Raw genomic sequence first — 16834 nt, 5'->3', positions numbered from 1 at the left:
TTGGAATAAGGGGTACCGCTCTTGTATGCATGGAAAGTATTTACTTGTTCATTTGTTCCCCTACATTCACTTTGGTCATGTCCCAAAGTTCCACAATTCTCACATATCTTACTTGGGATTGATGAAGATGCCGTCATGGCAGTAACATGATGCTTTGGTGATTTTGAGGCTTCTTCAAGTCTAGCCATAACTTTTTCAAACTTCAAATTGATTGTGTCAATGTGAGCACTAAGTTGAGCACCCAATTGAGTAACGAAGTCCACTTCATGCTTTCCTCCTCTAGTAGCCTTGCGAGGTCTACTATATTGTGAGTTATGGACCGCCATTTCCTCAATTTTGTTCCATGTTTGATTGTCATCAACTTCGGTGAACATTCCATTTGATCCCATGTTGAGAATGTTCCTTGAATCTTCATATAGACCGTTCCAAAATTGTTGTACCAAGAACCACTCGCTAAGTCCATGATGAGGACATGAGCGACAAATTCCCTTGAACCGCTCCCAAGCTTCATACAAAGATTCTTCATCCCTTTGGTTAAAACCCGTAATTTGAGCTCTTCGCATGTTAGTCTTTTCCGGTGGGTAGAATTTTTTGTAGAAAGCTAGAGCCAACTTCTTCCAAGAATCAATTTTGAGAGTGGCCTTATCAAGGCCTTTCAACCATTGTTTCGCGGTACCAATTAGAGAAAAAGGAAATAAGACCCATCGAATTTGGTCTTGAGTTACACCGGTTTGAGAAATCGCATCACAATAGTCACACAAGGTTTCCATATGAGAATGAGGGTCTTCACTAGGCATCCCCCCAAATTGGCTCCTTTCGACTAATTGGATAAAGGCGGATTTGCCAATAAAATTTCCGGTTAGATGTTGTGGTGTGGGAGTACCATTGGGTAGGTTCTCCTCGGTGGGTACGGAATGTGATGAAAACTTAGGCATTGTAGGTTGATTTTGTGTTGTATTTTGTGTTGGGTTCTCCTCACCTTCTCTTGCAAAAGGGTTGATGAACTCAATAGTTGGTTGAATATCTACAACCTCACTAATACCTCTCAAATTTCTCCTAGCAAGTCTTTTATTGGTTGTCAAAGTTCTTTCAATTTCACGATCAAAAGGTAACAAATCACCATCTGACCTTCTAGACATGCAAAATATCAAACAACTCAAAAACAATTAGAACAAACCTTGAGGAGTTTTATTTCCCCAAGGCAAAGAAAGACACAACTAATAACAATATAAGAAAATCTAAATCAAGATAACACCGTCCCCGGCAACGGCGCCATTTTTGGTCGTGTCGGAGCTATATTCTATTTTTCGGAACAATTGTCATTGGAAGCACCTAGACCAAAACACAATTTATAACTTCACAAACAACTCTACAATTAGTAAAGAGGCCAGTAAAAGTCGGATCCCAAGGGACGGGAATTGAGATGAGATTTCTATTGAAACTAGTGGTGTCTTAGGGGTGTCACAATTTGGGTTGATGTAGAAGGTCACTAAACTAAATAGCAATGAAAGTAAACAAGCAAGATGAATTAAAAGGGTTGTAAACAATTGATAAAAAGCACTAGGGTGTCATGGGGTCATAGGGGAATCATGGGAATTGATCATACAAACATGTTCTCAAATTATAAGCAAGCAATTATTGTTGTGATGGATTGAGTTGGGTTATATCTTAAAATCCTAGGAAAGTTTGGGTCCCGGAGCCGAATCGATTAGATTGTACAACACCTACAAGTCGACTTAATCTTCCCTACTCAACAACATGCATGGTCTAATGAGACTCGAGTTGGTTTATGTCTTACAAGTCTCATTAAAAAGATAGGTGATGGGTAGAAAATGCAAGGATTCATAGGCTCGCATTTCATCAAACATAACATGTGCATGAGTTGAGATCAAAACAAGCAAGCAAATAAACCATGAAAGCATATTAATTTAAGCATGAATCATTCCCTATGTTGGTTTCCCCTAATTACCCATTAACCCTAGCTAGGTGACTACTCACTCATTATCATGTTGATCATGCTAGCAAGGTTGTCGATCATACCAACAAAATAAAACATGATGAATAAATGAAAGTAATTAACAATAATTAAAAAGGGATTAAGAGGATTATACCTACTAATGATTCCAATAATAAAGCAAGAATAAAATAAGTACTTGATGCTTGATTGAGAGGTTGTCAATCTTCCAATAATAACCCAAATAATCTTCAATTACCCAAAATAAAGGATGAACAAAAGAAAGATTAAGGAAATAAAACTTGTATTAAAACTTGATTAATTGTTGATTACAAAACTAAAGAGAGATTTGATTGATATTAACTACTCTAAGAATTGATAAGAAGAACATGCTCTTCTAATTAGACTAATGGGGTATTTATAGTGGAAATTAGGTGGATGCATTAGGGTTAACTAAGGGCTAAACTAGTAATTACACTTTTTAGAATTGAGCAGGGAAACGCCGGTATTTTTCGAAGGAAGGGCATCTTTCACGGAGGCTTGAAGAAAAGAAATCTTGTTGTCTTGGAATTCGTGCGTCCTAGGCACGGGACGGCCGGATTTGTGAAGCTCTGCTCGGGCGTCTTCAAGGGAATCCGGGCGTCTTCTGGGCTTGCTGCCCAGGCGTCTTTTAAGGAAGACGCACAGATTGTGCTGTGGAGGACGGGCGTCTTCCAGTCAATCCGCACGGATTGCTGGACAGCTTCACTTCTTTCTTCTTTTCTTCCTTTCCTTCATAAAATCCTTGGGGATTTCCTCAGGGATGCATAGATCTTTCCTCAACATTGCTCATCTACTATAATATGTACAAAGGCCTTCTAATCTTGTCACTCCTTGATGCTTGGTCATTGAATTCAATCAATTTAGTCTCGTTTTGCCATGAAAATGCAAGATTCTTACTCCTTTCCTACCAAGGGATCAAAATCTTAAAGAATATGCAAAACAAAGAACTAAAGACAATAAATGACCCAAATATGCACTAAAAAGCATGGGAACAAGGCTAATTCGGGGACTAAATATGCGCTAATTATGGTCACATCAATAAACTTCATGCCCACTCAAAATTCTAGGAGGTTGACGAAGTTCTTGACTTCCATTGAATACTTTCTGCTTCTTGCGATAACAATGGTCATGATACAAGAACCTCCTATTTCCCATATACACATACTTACGAGAAGACTTCAAGTATTCAGACTCGATATCCTCCCCACACAATGGACAAGTCACTTTCCCATGAACTGTGTGCCCAGAAAGGTCACCATAAACCGGATAGTCAGATATTGTACACAATAACATGGCTCTCAAATTGAAAGTTTCGTTCTTATATGCATCAAATACTTCTATCCCACTATCCCAAAACATTCGCAAATCATCTAGAAGACGTTCCAAATAGACATCTATATCATTTTCAGGTTGTTTAGGGCCGGAAATTAACAACGACAACATCAAATACTTTCTTTTCATCCACACATATGGAGGTAAGTTATAAATAACCAACACTACTGGCCAAGTACTATGTTGGCTACTCATGTTTCCGTGTGGGTTCATTCCATCAGTGGACAGTGCTAGACGTAAGTTTCTAGGTTCATTGTCGAACTCGGGATACTTAGCGTCGAACGATTGCCATTTCATACCATCTGCATGGCGTCTTAGCTTTCCATCATTTATTCTTCCAGTTTCATGCCAAGTTAACATTTTTGAATCATCGCTATTTGCATAAATCCTTATGAATCTTGGTATCACTGGAAAATACGACAACACCTTAGCCGGAATCCCTTCCTTATCCTTATAACGCCACTCCAAATATTTAGGGCAATTGGTTAAGTTTTGATATAATTTCCGATACAATATGCAATCATTTGGACATGCATGTATTTTCTCATATTTCATACCCACTCCTCTTATTGGTTTTTTACCCTCATATGTCTTAACAGGTAGAACATTACCATCTGGAAGCAACTCCTTTATCAAGGCTAAAAAACTAGTGAAACACGTGTCACTCACCCCATTTGCCCCCTTGATATTATACAACTTCACCACTGCCGACATTTTTGTGAACTTACAACTAGGATACAGAGGTGCTTCAGACTCACACAACTTCTCATACATGTTGTTAAGGTCATCCCAATTAATAGTGTCATCACCTATATCTTGAAAAGCATTCGACTCATCATCATTTTCTTCATTATCTATAGACCCAACATTCAACTTGTCCGCTTCCAACTCTTCCAACTCAAAAAACTCGGCAAACTCAGGATCATCAGTTAGCCTTTCGTATACCTCAACATCATCTTCTTCAAAGCTATTCTCGTCCTCTAATGGTTCCCCATGAAAAATCCAACGTTATAGGATCGACTAAATCTCCACTTTTATATGTGTATTTTAATGTCCGGAAAAGCGATATACCTAATATTACCACATCTTTCACAAGGACATGGAATACTAGAAGAACCCTTCAAATTGTTCGCAACGACTTCATAAAATTCTGCTAAACCATTCTTATAGTTTGGGTCACTCATATTTGCAGCAATCATCCAAGTTCGAGTCATTTTTCTACATTCGTAATATATAGGCAACTAATTCAGAAATCCAATAATAGGCAAACAAATTAACGAAATTCAGGAAATGAATTAAGCTAAATTATCAACAAATTAGATAATAACCCAACAAATTCACAAATTCAAAAATAATCGACATTCATAGGCCATGAAATTGAACAATCCTATATATATATATATATATATATATATATATATATATATATATATATATATATATATATATATATATATATATATATATATATATATATATATATATATATATATATATATATATATATATAGCTTGAAAATCTTAATAAGAAATAGTTAATAAGAAACATATATACCTGATTGATAAACACGATGAGGGAGAGAAGACGGTGACAACAGTGACGGAGATGAAGTCAGAGAGAGACGACCAGGGAGGAATGGAAGATGATATTTGTGTAGCACTATTAGCTTGTGTTTGTGTTTTGTAGCGTATAGCAGAATAAAGCGATCTGTACGTGGTGTTTGTTCTTTAGATCTTCATAACTTCAATAACAACGGTTATTGCGTCTACAACCTTTGTTAAAACCTAATAACAACGGGTACTAATATAACCGTTGTAATTACGTTTCACTAATTTTGCGCCAAATTATTAACAACGGTTATAATGTATTACAGAGTAAACTGTTGTTATTAGTTTTTATATTAACAACGGTTGTGAAAGTTTGACCCATTGTTAAAACCAATAACAACGGTTAACAACACATAACCGTTGTAATTAAGTTTAGCAAAATTTCGCGCAATCCATTCTACAACGTCTTTTGGTGATTTTCGTGAGTAAGCGTTGTTAAAGGGCCGTTGTGATTGCCTGGATTTGTAGTAGTGGGGCTTTGTCAGGAAGTCTCTAAGTCCTTGTGCAGTCTCTGCATTACTTGTTCCTAAGAAAGATGGAACCTGGAGGATGTGTACTGACAGTAGAGCCATCAACAATATTACTGTCAAGTATAGATTCCCAATTCCAAGGTTAGATGATGTGCTTGATGAACTGAGTGGTGCCAGGTTTTTTTTCCAAGATTGATCTCAGGCAAGGGTACCATCAGGTGAGAATAAGAGAAGGAGATGAATGGAAGACTGCCTTCAAGACAAAGCATGGGTTATATGAGTGGCTTGTGATGCCATTTGGCCTCTCAAATGCACCCAGCACTTTCATGAGATTGGGGACAAAAGTGTTGAGGCCATGCTTAGGTCAGTTTGCTGTGGTATACTTTGATGACATACTGGTGTACAGCAGCAGTAGGGAAGAACATATCAGGTATCTTGAAGTGGTTTTTAATATTCTCAGGGAGCAGAAGCTGTTTGGCAAGCTAGAAAAGTGCACCTTCATGGTTGAAGAGGTGACCTTTCTAGGATACATTGTATCTGGAAGAGGTATATCAGTGGATCAGGAGAAAATCTCAGCAATCCAGTCCTGGCCAATCCCTAAAACAATCACTGAAGTTAGGGGATTCCATGGATTGGCTTCCTTTTACAGAAGGTTCATTAAAAACTTCAGCTCAGTTGTAGCACCATTCACTGAGTGCATGAAAAAAGGAGAGTTTCAATAGACTGACAATGCTCAGCAGTCCTTTGAAAGAATTAAGAAGTTGATGTGTGAAACCCCCTATCCTGAAGCTGCCAGATTTTGATCAGCTATTTGAAGTAGAGTGTGATGCCAGTGGAGTTGGCATTGGAGCAGTTTTAATTCGGGCTTAGAAACCAGTAGCCTATTTCAGTGAGAAGCTAAATGGAGCTAAACTGAAATACTCTACCTATGATAAGGAGTTTTGTGCCATTATCAGAGCCCTGATGCATTGGAATCATTATCTGAAGCCTAAACCATTTGTGTTGCATTCAGACCATGAGGCACTAAAATATTTCAATGGTCAGCACAAGTTGAGTCACAGGCATGCTAAGTGGGTAGAGTTCTTGCAGTCATTCATTTTTTCCAGCAAATACAAGGAGGGAAAACAAAATGTAGTGGCAGATGCATTGTCAAGGAGGCACTCCTTACTGTCAGTCATGGGGAACAAAGTCCTTGGGTTTGAATTTATGAAAGAATTGTACAAGAAAGATCCCGATTTTTCAGAAGAATGGATAGCTCAAACTGAGGGACAAAAGGTTCCAGGAAGCAAGTATCTCTTGCCGGAAGGGTTCTTGTTCCAGGGCAACAAGCTGTGTGTGCCCAAGGGATCTTAAAATGATCTACTGATAAGGGAAGTTCACTCAGGAGGCTTATGAGGTCACTTTGGAGTCCAAAAGACATTAGACATCCTTCAGGATTAGTTCTATTGGCCTAGGATGATGGGAGATGTCCAGATCATTCTCAGGAGGTTTCAGTGTGTCATCAGGCCAAGAGTTCTTTCCAGGCAGGTCTATATACTGCTATACCAATGCCTGATAAGCCATGGGAAGATGTAAGAATTGATTTTATTGTTACCTTACCCAAGACTCAGAGGGGCAAGGATTCTGTGATGGTAGTTGTTGATAGGTTCAGCAAGATGGCTCATTTTGTGGCATGCAAGAAGACTGAGGATGCTGCCAGTATTGCTGAGCTCTATTTACAGGAAATTGTGAGGCTACATGGGGTACCAAAGACCATAGTGTCTGATAGGGACACCAAATTCATGAGTTATTTCTGGAAAACCCTGTGGAGGCTTCTAAAAACAAAACTGTTGTTCAGTACATCTCACCATCCTCAAACTAATGGCCAAACTGAAGTCACCAACAAGACATTGGGAAGGATACTGGGGTGTATAGTTAGCAAGTCCTTAAAGGATTGGGATTTGACACTGTCACAAGCTGAGTTTGCATTCAACAGGGCACTATCTACTGTAACTGGTTATAGTCCATTTGAGATAGTCTATGAGGTTAATCCACTCATGCCCTTAGACTTGTCCAGTATTCCAAGAGGGGAGATGAACTTTGATGCTAAGGCCAGAGCTGAACAAATGTTAAAACTTTATGAATCAGTCAAGAAGCAGATTGAAAAGGCCAAGGAAAGGTACAGGAAGCAGTCTAAGGTTCCTCAACGGAAGAAGGAGTTCATGCCAGATGATCTGGTCTGGATTCATCCAAGGAAAGAAAGGTTCCTAGCCAGGAGAAAGAACAAGTTAATGCCAAGAGCTGATGGCCCATTTGAAATTGTTGAAAAGATTAGATCAAATGCCTACAAGGTGGATTTACCAGGTGTTATGGAGTACATGGTACTTTCAATGTGGGAGATATCAGTCCTTACTATGATTTAGATGATGAGGAGGCTACAGGCTTGAGGACAAGCCCTGTTCAACCAGGGGAGGCTGTAGCAGGAGCCAAGGACCAGGGCAACACTGATCAGGCAGCAGGCAAAAATTCCACTCACACTATCCTGTTAACAACCCTTGCCAGGTGTGCTTTGGGAGGTCTCAAGTATCAGTACAAGCTCAACCGCCAGCTGCCACCTTAGCCAGCTGAAACATTGACCAACTAAGATCAGAAATTCCTAAGGAGCCAGGCCTAATTCACCCTACAATCAAAAGAAAACCAAACTGAAAGTCAAGCTTCTGAAAGGGACATAAAGCATATTGCCATTTCTGGCTAAACAAAGAAGGAGTTGCTGCTGGGATGCTTTTGCTTATCTCTCCATAATTCAGATACCACCTAAGAACCAAAGTCAAGGCTTCTACTTCATCCTTTCGTCCTTATACTTCCAGCCAAATCAACACAGCAACCTAGGAAGCAACATGTCACTATCAGTGCAGACTTTCTGTTGTTTTATTGTAGTTTCCTTTAAATCATTTTATCATCATTATAAAATATTTCCAGTACTTTATTTATGTCCTAAGAACTAATCCTGGCCCTTGGATGATATTTTTAGGTTAATGTTTGTAACATAATTCCAAGAGGAAGGCATATATAAGGACCTCTCCTCCAACTGTATTGAGGCAGCTTTTGATGAATATTAAACCTGAGTTTTCTCTCAAATTTAAATCTCTATAACTTGTTCTTAGTCTGTAGTTAAGAGTCAGGCATGTTAACATCTTGTGCTTAGACTGTAGGTGTTAAACAAAGTCTGTTAGTGAGGTTCATTCAATCCCGTGCTCAGACTGTGGGTTGTTTGGTCTTGCTGTTAACTTGAGTTGGTCTTTATCTGTGCTTGGCTGTGATAAATTCCAGTTTAAGTTGTCCAAATTATTAGCTTGCTTCCCTGTGAGTATTCTGTGGGATTTGAGTTGATAATTATATCCCTGGGTCCTTGACCAGTCTCAAACATCAGTCCTGTGTCAAGTTGTCTGGTTTTCTTCTGTCAGGCAGTCTTAATTAATTTACCAAAAATACTTAGAGTCCTCCAAATATCTTGAAATTCTAGTCAGGGTTAGTTTATTCATTTAACTAGCTTGTCACCAAATTTCATGATTTTAGTAGGTCATTTGATATTTTTAATTCAAATTCTGAAAGTTCATTGCATTCCTGAGAACATCAGGTCAGTCAGGCTAAGTTAAAGTCTCAGTCTTTGTGTCAGGCCTGGGATTTGACACCGCACCTTGTTAAAGGATTTAAAAGATTTATTATATTGATTTAGTGGAGTTGGTCAAATTGGTCGGTCTATGCAACATGACTGGGACTCAGAATGATCTAAGCTTAGTACGTGGTCGATTGATCAAGCACGTAGGCGTCGAAAGCAAAAGTGTGGTCTAGAATGCAAAGAGAGAAGAGAAGGGCAGACAGTCGCGTACCAAATATGGAGACCGAAGGTCTCTATTTATACTAAACATACGAAGGAGTTTAGGTATGGCACGGATACGGAAACAAATCACGGAAATATTCTGGAAAGCGTGAAAAGTGGGCTGGGGAAGAGTCGCAGCAGCCACTGCGACTCTTGGAAGAGGCGCAGCTCCTGCTGCGTCATTTCCCCGGAGGTTTCCTCATCAGCAAGAAATATTACCGCGTTTTTTTATGGAATTTCGGTAGTTATACACTTTCTTATTTCGTGAAACATAATATACGGAAGATATTTCCCTAAAGATATTAAATTAAATTAGGAATAAATATCCAGATAATTTCTAGAACATTCCGGAACATTCCGACTTGGCATTTAAACGGTTTATAGAAAATGAAGCGATTTTTAACCCTGACTCCAAATGAACTCTAATTATTGTCAAAACGACCGTATCGGTATATAGATGAAGACCATGAGGTTGACTCGAGTGTTTGAGCTATCACTTGTCGATGAACTTATGAACTGTCATAAAATCGCTCCGCGTATCAAACATGCGGCCCAATCATCAGTGGGTGGCTGGCGGGAGGTGCAGAAATGAGGTATATACAGAGCCCCCATTTTGACTGAGGCTTAGATAAGGCGAAAGACAAATTATATCCATCAGGTCAATCAAAGATTATAACCTGACGACTGTGGCGACGAGAGGCGGCTCAAGGGGTCTGAGCCAAGGACCTGTCGTCGGGAACATTTTATAGTCTGTCGACTATCGGGGAGGGTCGTTTAAAGTCCATTAGACTACATAAGGAAGCTTGCCAGCAATAAGAACAAATCATACCCGGGGAATCTGCCTGTCTCTGTCCTCAAGCAAACTCTCGTTGGGGAACATATCGATGACTCTGGGAATCTACTTGTCTCCGTCTTCAAGCAAACTCTCGTTGGGGTCAACAATAGCGCCACTATCACTGTTGAAGGAAATAAAGGTAAACGTATCGACAACGAGGCGCCATTAGCATCGCTAAGGAGAAAGGTAAAGGTATCAACAATGACGCGCCATTAGCGTCGCTGAAGAGAATAAAAGGTATCAACACTGACACGCCATTGGCATCGCTGAGGAGAAAGGTAAAGGTATTAACTGTTGGAGTATGTGTCCTCAACAATAGTGCGATCACATGTTCAAATCTGATATTAAGAATACGTAAGGGATGATTCATTTATATAGTCAACTGATCATCATAATCGGTAATGATTGGCTAACTAGAGTTTGACATTACTGTCGTTTGACGGTGGTGATCAGTTGATCCCTTAAGGTCACACCTAAAGGACAATTCCCTTAATAGATAAATTGATTAATTATATGACGATACAAGTTAATCAATTCCTTAAAATTGAACAATTCATTTGTGAGAGAGAATATTTATATCTTATTGTAATGAGATTAAATAAGATTTATTTTAGTAATTGAAATACTTTATTACTAAAATTGATTATTGTTTGTGAAACAATTGAGATAAGAATGAATGGCTAATTATAATTAGAAGATGTTGTGAATTATAATTATATGACCCATTTTATTTATGTGATCAAGTATCACTAGTCAATTTGTTGTATGTGATTTAATTAATTTATAAAATGATATTTATTTGATAAATATGCATTAAATTAATTAATAACATGTAACATACTACATGTGACATATTGTGTGATAAATGACAAATTGACAAAATAAAATGGTAGTCCATTTTTATGTGTGTTGGACCGAAATGGAGGGAGTTATGGTAGAGTGTCGTTAATTTATTTTATGAGATAAAGTAAGATGCAATCATACCTATACATACTAGCCTTACACACCAAAAATGTTGATAAGAGTGAAAGGAAAAGGAGATTCCAATTTTTGGCATGTACTCCTTGACCCCCACCGTTTTTCCTCTCTTTCTATAAGAGAACTATTCTCTTATTTTCCTACACACATTCATTCATTTTACATCACATGCATGCTTGCTCAAAACTCTCTCAAAATCTCTCTAAAACAAGTTTTTAGAAAATAAGAAATTATTCATAAATTCTAATAATAATATTAGATTACTAGTATAGTAATAGTGATAATATTAGAATTAATTTTAAGGGTACTAGTGTATTAATCTAGTTAATTAGTATACACTAGTTTAAGGGATTAGTCTTGGGTGCAATCTAAGGAGGATCGCTACATTGAGATTTTTGGAGGATCATCCACCATATTAAGCTCAAGAACAAATAAGGAAGGTGACCTTATTTGTGCCCATATTTCGAACCAAATAACAATGTAAGGGACATTGTTTTTCTTATTAATCTCTTATTTTGTTATGCATGCACTAGATCTAAAAAACATATATTAAGAAGTTAATTAGTTCACTATTAGAGGAGTTTAATACGAGGTATATGAACCTAACAAGTGGTATCAGAGCATAGGATATTGCATGCATAATCGGTTTGGTTTTTCCGAGTTAAATGTAACTTAATTAAAACTAAAAATTTGTGATTTATAAGAGTAAGTCACGAAATCATGATGCATGTTATATATTCTGGTCCTAAAATGTTTTAGGTCATTTTTATGATTTATGGTAATTTATTGTTCATTTTTATGATTTTTAGTGAAATAATTACATTTTTATGAGTAAAATGAACTTTTATTCACTAAAATAAGTTAACCTTTACTAATAGTCGTGTTTTTTTAGTATGACCTCACATGAATATTTTATGTATTGTATGTAAAATTTTATATTAATGTGATTAATATTTCATGATTTATGATTTTTATGAGATAAAAGTGGCATAAATGGAGGTTAAATGACTAAAATTGGTTAAGCTTAGTTTCTGACCTTGAAAATGTTATATGACCTCACATGCATATTTTACAAGTTGTGTGTAAAATCTCGTGTTAATTAGATTAATATTGCATGATTTATGATTTTTATGAGATAAAAATGGATTAAAAGAGGTAAAATGGTTAAATATAGTTAAACTTCGAACCAGGCCATGAGTTTTTAATATGTTGTCACATGCATGATTTACACACTGTAAGTAAATTTTGAGATGAATTGATTTCATTTTGCATGATTTATGAATTTTTAGAGTAAAAAGGGCATAAATAGTGACTATTTTAGCATAAATAGCTAAAACGAATAACATGGCATGAGAAACTTATTTTAGGTTGCTAAAACAATTGGTGCCCACCGTGGGGCATCTAGCTCTTTAAAATCTTTTTTCCTTATCTCACAAAAATCCAAATAACCTACAAAAATGGCCCAGCCTACCGTCGAAGAACAATTGAATGCAGCCCTCCAACAAATAGCTGAGTTGGAAAGCTTGAAAGAAAAGGCAGCCCAAACTGAGGCTGAAATCCTTCAGTTTAGAGAATTAGAGTCAGCTCTGAAACAAAAACTGGAAAAAACCCAGGGAGCAGGCTCTAGATTCCAGCCAGGAACGCCATTTGCATCGATTATCAATAACATTGATTTTTCCAGTTTTGGGAGCCCGAGTGGCCCTAAGTTCATCAATGTTGATTGCAATGGTGAGCCTAACAATAACAATGAAAAAACTGATGAATCTGCAGCAGCCATCATGATGGCAGTGGTCCAGGAAATCAAGAAGCTAAATGAAAAATTCGAGAAGATACCTGGAGTCCCTGCCAGTTTAGAAGAAGCTGCCCCTGACAGCTATGCTGATTCGCCTTTTATAGACGAAATAGCAAAAGTGGACTTGCCAAAAAAGTTTGTGATTCCGTCAATAAAGATCTATGATGGAACTACGGATCCACAGAATCATGTGGCTCTCTATAAACAGAAAATGTTAGCTGCATCCATTCCCAGCGAGTTCAGGCAAGTTTGCATGCGTAAGGGATTTGAAACAACCCTGACCAGACCTTCTTTACAGTGGTACATCAACCTGCCAACTGGGAGCATCCATTCTTTTGCCAACCTGATCAACAACTTCAACCAGCAGTTTGCAATTAGCAGGGAATTGGAGAAGCGGTCTAGTGATCTTTACAGGATTACACAGAAGCCAGAGGATACTCTTAGGGCGTTCCTCGCCAGGTTCAACAAAGAGAAAGTATCTATTCCCAAGCGTGACGTTGGAACAGCAGTGGAGGCATTCTAACCCTAGGAAGATGTCCAATGAGCTCACTATGTATCCCTGCCATACCTTCGAAGATGTCCAGGCCAAAACCCTTGCTTTTATCAGGCTGGAAGAAGACAAGAGCTATAAAGTCGGGTCATCCAGTTGACCAAAGGACTATGAAAAGAGCAATAGGAAAAGCAACAAAGGAACAATTACAGACCTACTCCATATTCCAGGCCAGACCATTCAGAAGTCAACCTGGCACATGAGTATCAAGGTAAGGCTAAAGTTTTCCCGCCTATTTCTGATCATAACTTCAGTGTTGATATTGCAGGATTGATCCAAAGGCTTGACAACATGGGACCAGTAGTCAGATGGCCCAGGAAGGTAGAAAATCCTAACCCTAGGAAAGACAACTTCAAATGGTGTGAATTCCACATGGACGTTGGACACACGACGGATGATTGCTTTACTTTGAGGAAAGAAGTGGCCTACCTGTTGAAATCCGGATCTCTAAAGGATCTAATCAGGACAAAAGGCAGAAATGCAGACCAGGGCAAGGAGAACCAAGAGCATAAACAAGTTCGCAGCCTTCCTCCACTTCCCCCAATCTACGAAGTAAAATTCATATCTGGTGGATCAGAAATTTGCGGCCTGACCAGTTCAGTAGCAAAAAAGATAGCCAGGACGCCAAGGACTACCTCACCCTGCAAACCGAATCACCTCCCAACAATCACTTTCAATGATTGTGACCTGGTAAGCATTCCTGATGTTCATCATGATGGCCTGGTAATTTCTATGCAGATTAGAACCGCCGCAGTAAGAAGGATCCTAGTAGATGGAGGCAGCTCAAAGAACTTGATCATGCTTGACGTGCTGAAAGCCATGAAAATCAATGAGGATCAAATCACCAAAAAATCCAGCGTTTTGGTAGGATTCAGTGGAGAAACCAAAAGAACATTAGGAGAAATTCATCTTCCAACTTATGTTGAAGTAGTCTCATCCTATGAGAAATTTGGAGTCCTAGATTGCTTGTCATCCTACAATGCAATCTTGGACAGACCCTGGATCCATAATGTTAAAGCCGTGCCATCAACTTACCATCAGTGCATCAAGGTTCCAGCGGATTGGGGCATAGCCACGATCAAAGGAGAGCACAAGATAGCCCAAGAATGTTATACAACAGCCTTAAAGCCTTCCAAGGTAGGTAAGTCCCTTGCATAGCAATTACCGTACCCTGTCAGGAATACTTATGTAGCTCCTCCCAGAATGGAAACAGATCAGGTAATCCTAGACCCTGAGTACCCTGACAGGTATGTTCTAGTAGGATCTGACGCCCCAGATTACGTCAGGCCAAAACTGGTAAAATTCCTTAAAAATAAATCATCTTGGTTTGCTTGGTCTCATTTGGATATGACCGGAATTAGTGTTGATATAATTATGCAAAAACTTAATATTGATCAATCTTTTAAGCCTGTACAACAGAAGAGACGAAAATTTGCATTTGAAAGAAATAGAATAATCAACGAGGAAGTGGAAAAACTTCTGGATATGGGAATGATCAGGGAAGTAATGTACCGTGAGTGGCTGGCTAACGTGGTTGTTGTGCAGAAAAAGAATGGAAAATGGAGAGTTTGGGTAGATTACACTAATCTGAACAAAGCCTGCCCTAAGGATCTATTTCCCTTGCCACATATTGATGCCATGGTAGACGCCATAGCAGGGCATGAGATGCTGACATTCATGGATGCCTCCATTGGATTCAATCAAATAAAAATACACCCTGCTGACCAGGAGAGTACTACATTCATTAAAGAGCGAGGCATATACTGTTACAGAGCCATGCCTTTCGGCCTGAAGAATGCAGGGGCAACGTACCAGCGCCTGGTCAACATGATGTTCAAGGATCAAATAGGTGATATCATGGAAGTCTACATAGACGACATGATAGTAAAATCCAAAAATGCAGAAGATCGTGTGAAGCATTTGGAAGTAGCATTCCAAATATTGGAAAAATACAACATAAAGCTCAACCCTACAAAATGCCACTTTGGAGTCTTGTTTGGGCTAAAAAAAGCATAATAAAGAAGGCCCATTTGATAAAATAAAGATTACGAAAGAAGTGATGAGGAGGAAGGGAGCCCGCAATCAGGAAAAGGGGAAACGGGCTTGAGAAGGATTAAGAGCCCGTCATAGAAGGTGCCTGTGTTAACGAAAGAAGTGTCAGGGAGAAGTTAGGGAGATTGGGGAGAATTGGCAAGGGAGTCCGGGTTTGGAAAGAGTCCTTATGGAAATTATATTCCCTTTCCATATTCAAGGTAGGACATATCTAGAGTTCTTACCCTATAAATAGCCAAGGAAGAAAATCAAGAAGACATTCAACACAACGTATTCATTGAACACCAACATTCAAGATCACATCTCAGCATATAATATACGTTCATTCTAGATCTTGCAGGCCTGACACCTAGGGCCAGCAGGATTAGTTTCGTACCATAATTGTAATCATCCTCCTATTCATATAGTGCAATACTTGGCAGGGTACCGTCCCTCCCGCGGTTGTTCCCACATTGGGTTTTCCGCGTCACCAAAATCTTACGTGTCAATTTACATTACGCACTTTATTTTCCTATTTACTCAACGACGAACAAACATACATCCAACCAACGAATATAGACTACATTGACCCTAATTAATCGATTTGGGTAAAAATACCTAAACAGTTTGGCGCCCACCGTGGGGTATTGCGGTCGTCAATCATTGATATTCTAGATACACAATGGATAAGCAAGCATCTGAAGCCGTGTCAGGGAGCAGGCATCCATCGCCACCACCACCATCCACTCAAAATCCAACATCAACAGTGGCCACGCAGGCTCTCGGACATACCTCAAGAGTCATACCGACAAAGAAAAGCTTCTTTACCCCTAAGACCCTGCCTGTCTCAACTCGGATCGATCGACAAAGAAACATCAAGCTCAGGCGTCACTCCGCCGCCCAGTCCCACGCAAATCCTGCTCGCCGGCGTGGAAAATCTTCAGAAAGCTATGGAAAACATGAGAGAAGACCAAAGGAGAGCAGATGTTGAGGTAAGAAGGAGAGACAAAGAGCTCTGGGCACAAATTGATCTCATAAAGCAGCAGTCCAACACTCTAGCGAACAGGACAGGTGAAGGGAGATCTCCCTTGGTATATCTGACGCAAGGAGCATCAGGCAGCAGGCAGATACCAGCTGAAATAATTAAAAGATTGGATCTAGCTACGATACCATCGGATGGAAGGATAACCCCACGAGGGTTAGGATACCTCACACTAGATAGCTGGCAGCCAGCTAGCTGCGTAGGGATACAAACAGGTGGCCTCCCCGTCGCCAGATCTGCCGCAAGCAATCTATCGACACCCGTAGCAGGATCCGAGTCAAACCAAAGAAGTGAACCGGCGGCGGGGGACAATCGTTACCACAACCCCCCGGCTCGTCGGA

The 16834-nt window shown here is 39.2% G+C and overlaps 1 non-coding gene across 1 annotated transcript; it reads left to right on the top strand.

The window, feature by feature from the left end:
* The first annotated feature begins 456 nt into the window (after positions 1 to 456).
* LOC141650673 (small nucleolar RNA R71) lies at positions 457 to 563 on the top strand. Its single transcript, XR_012546692.1, has one exon. It is a non-coding gene; the product is annotated as a small nucleolar RNA R71 (small nucleolar RNA).
* The last annotated feature ends 16271 nt before the right edge of the window (positions 564 to 16834 follow it).

This window comes from Silene latifolia, chromosome 3 (assembly GCF_048544455.1).
Source record: "Silene latifolia isolate original U9 population chromosome 3, ASM4854445v1, whole genome shotgun sequence".
Classification (NCBI taxonomy): domain Eukaryota; kingdom Viridiplantae; phylum Streptophyta; class Magnoliopsida; order Caryophyllales; family Caryophyllaceae; genus Silene; species Silene latifolia.
Note: the sequence above shows the minus strand (reverse complement) of the source record. Positions and strands in the feature narration are given on the sequence as shown.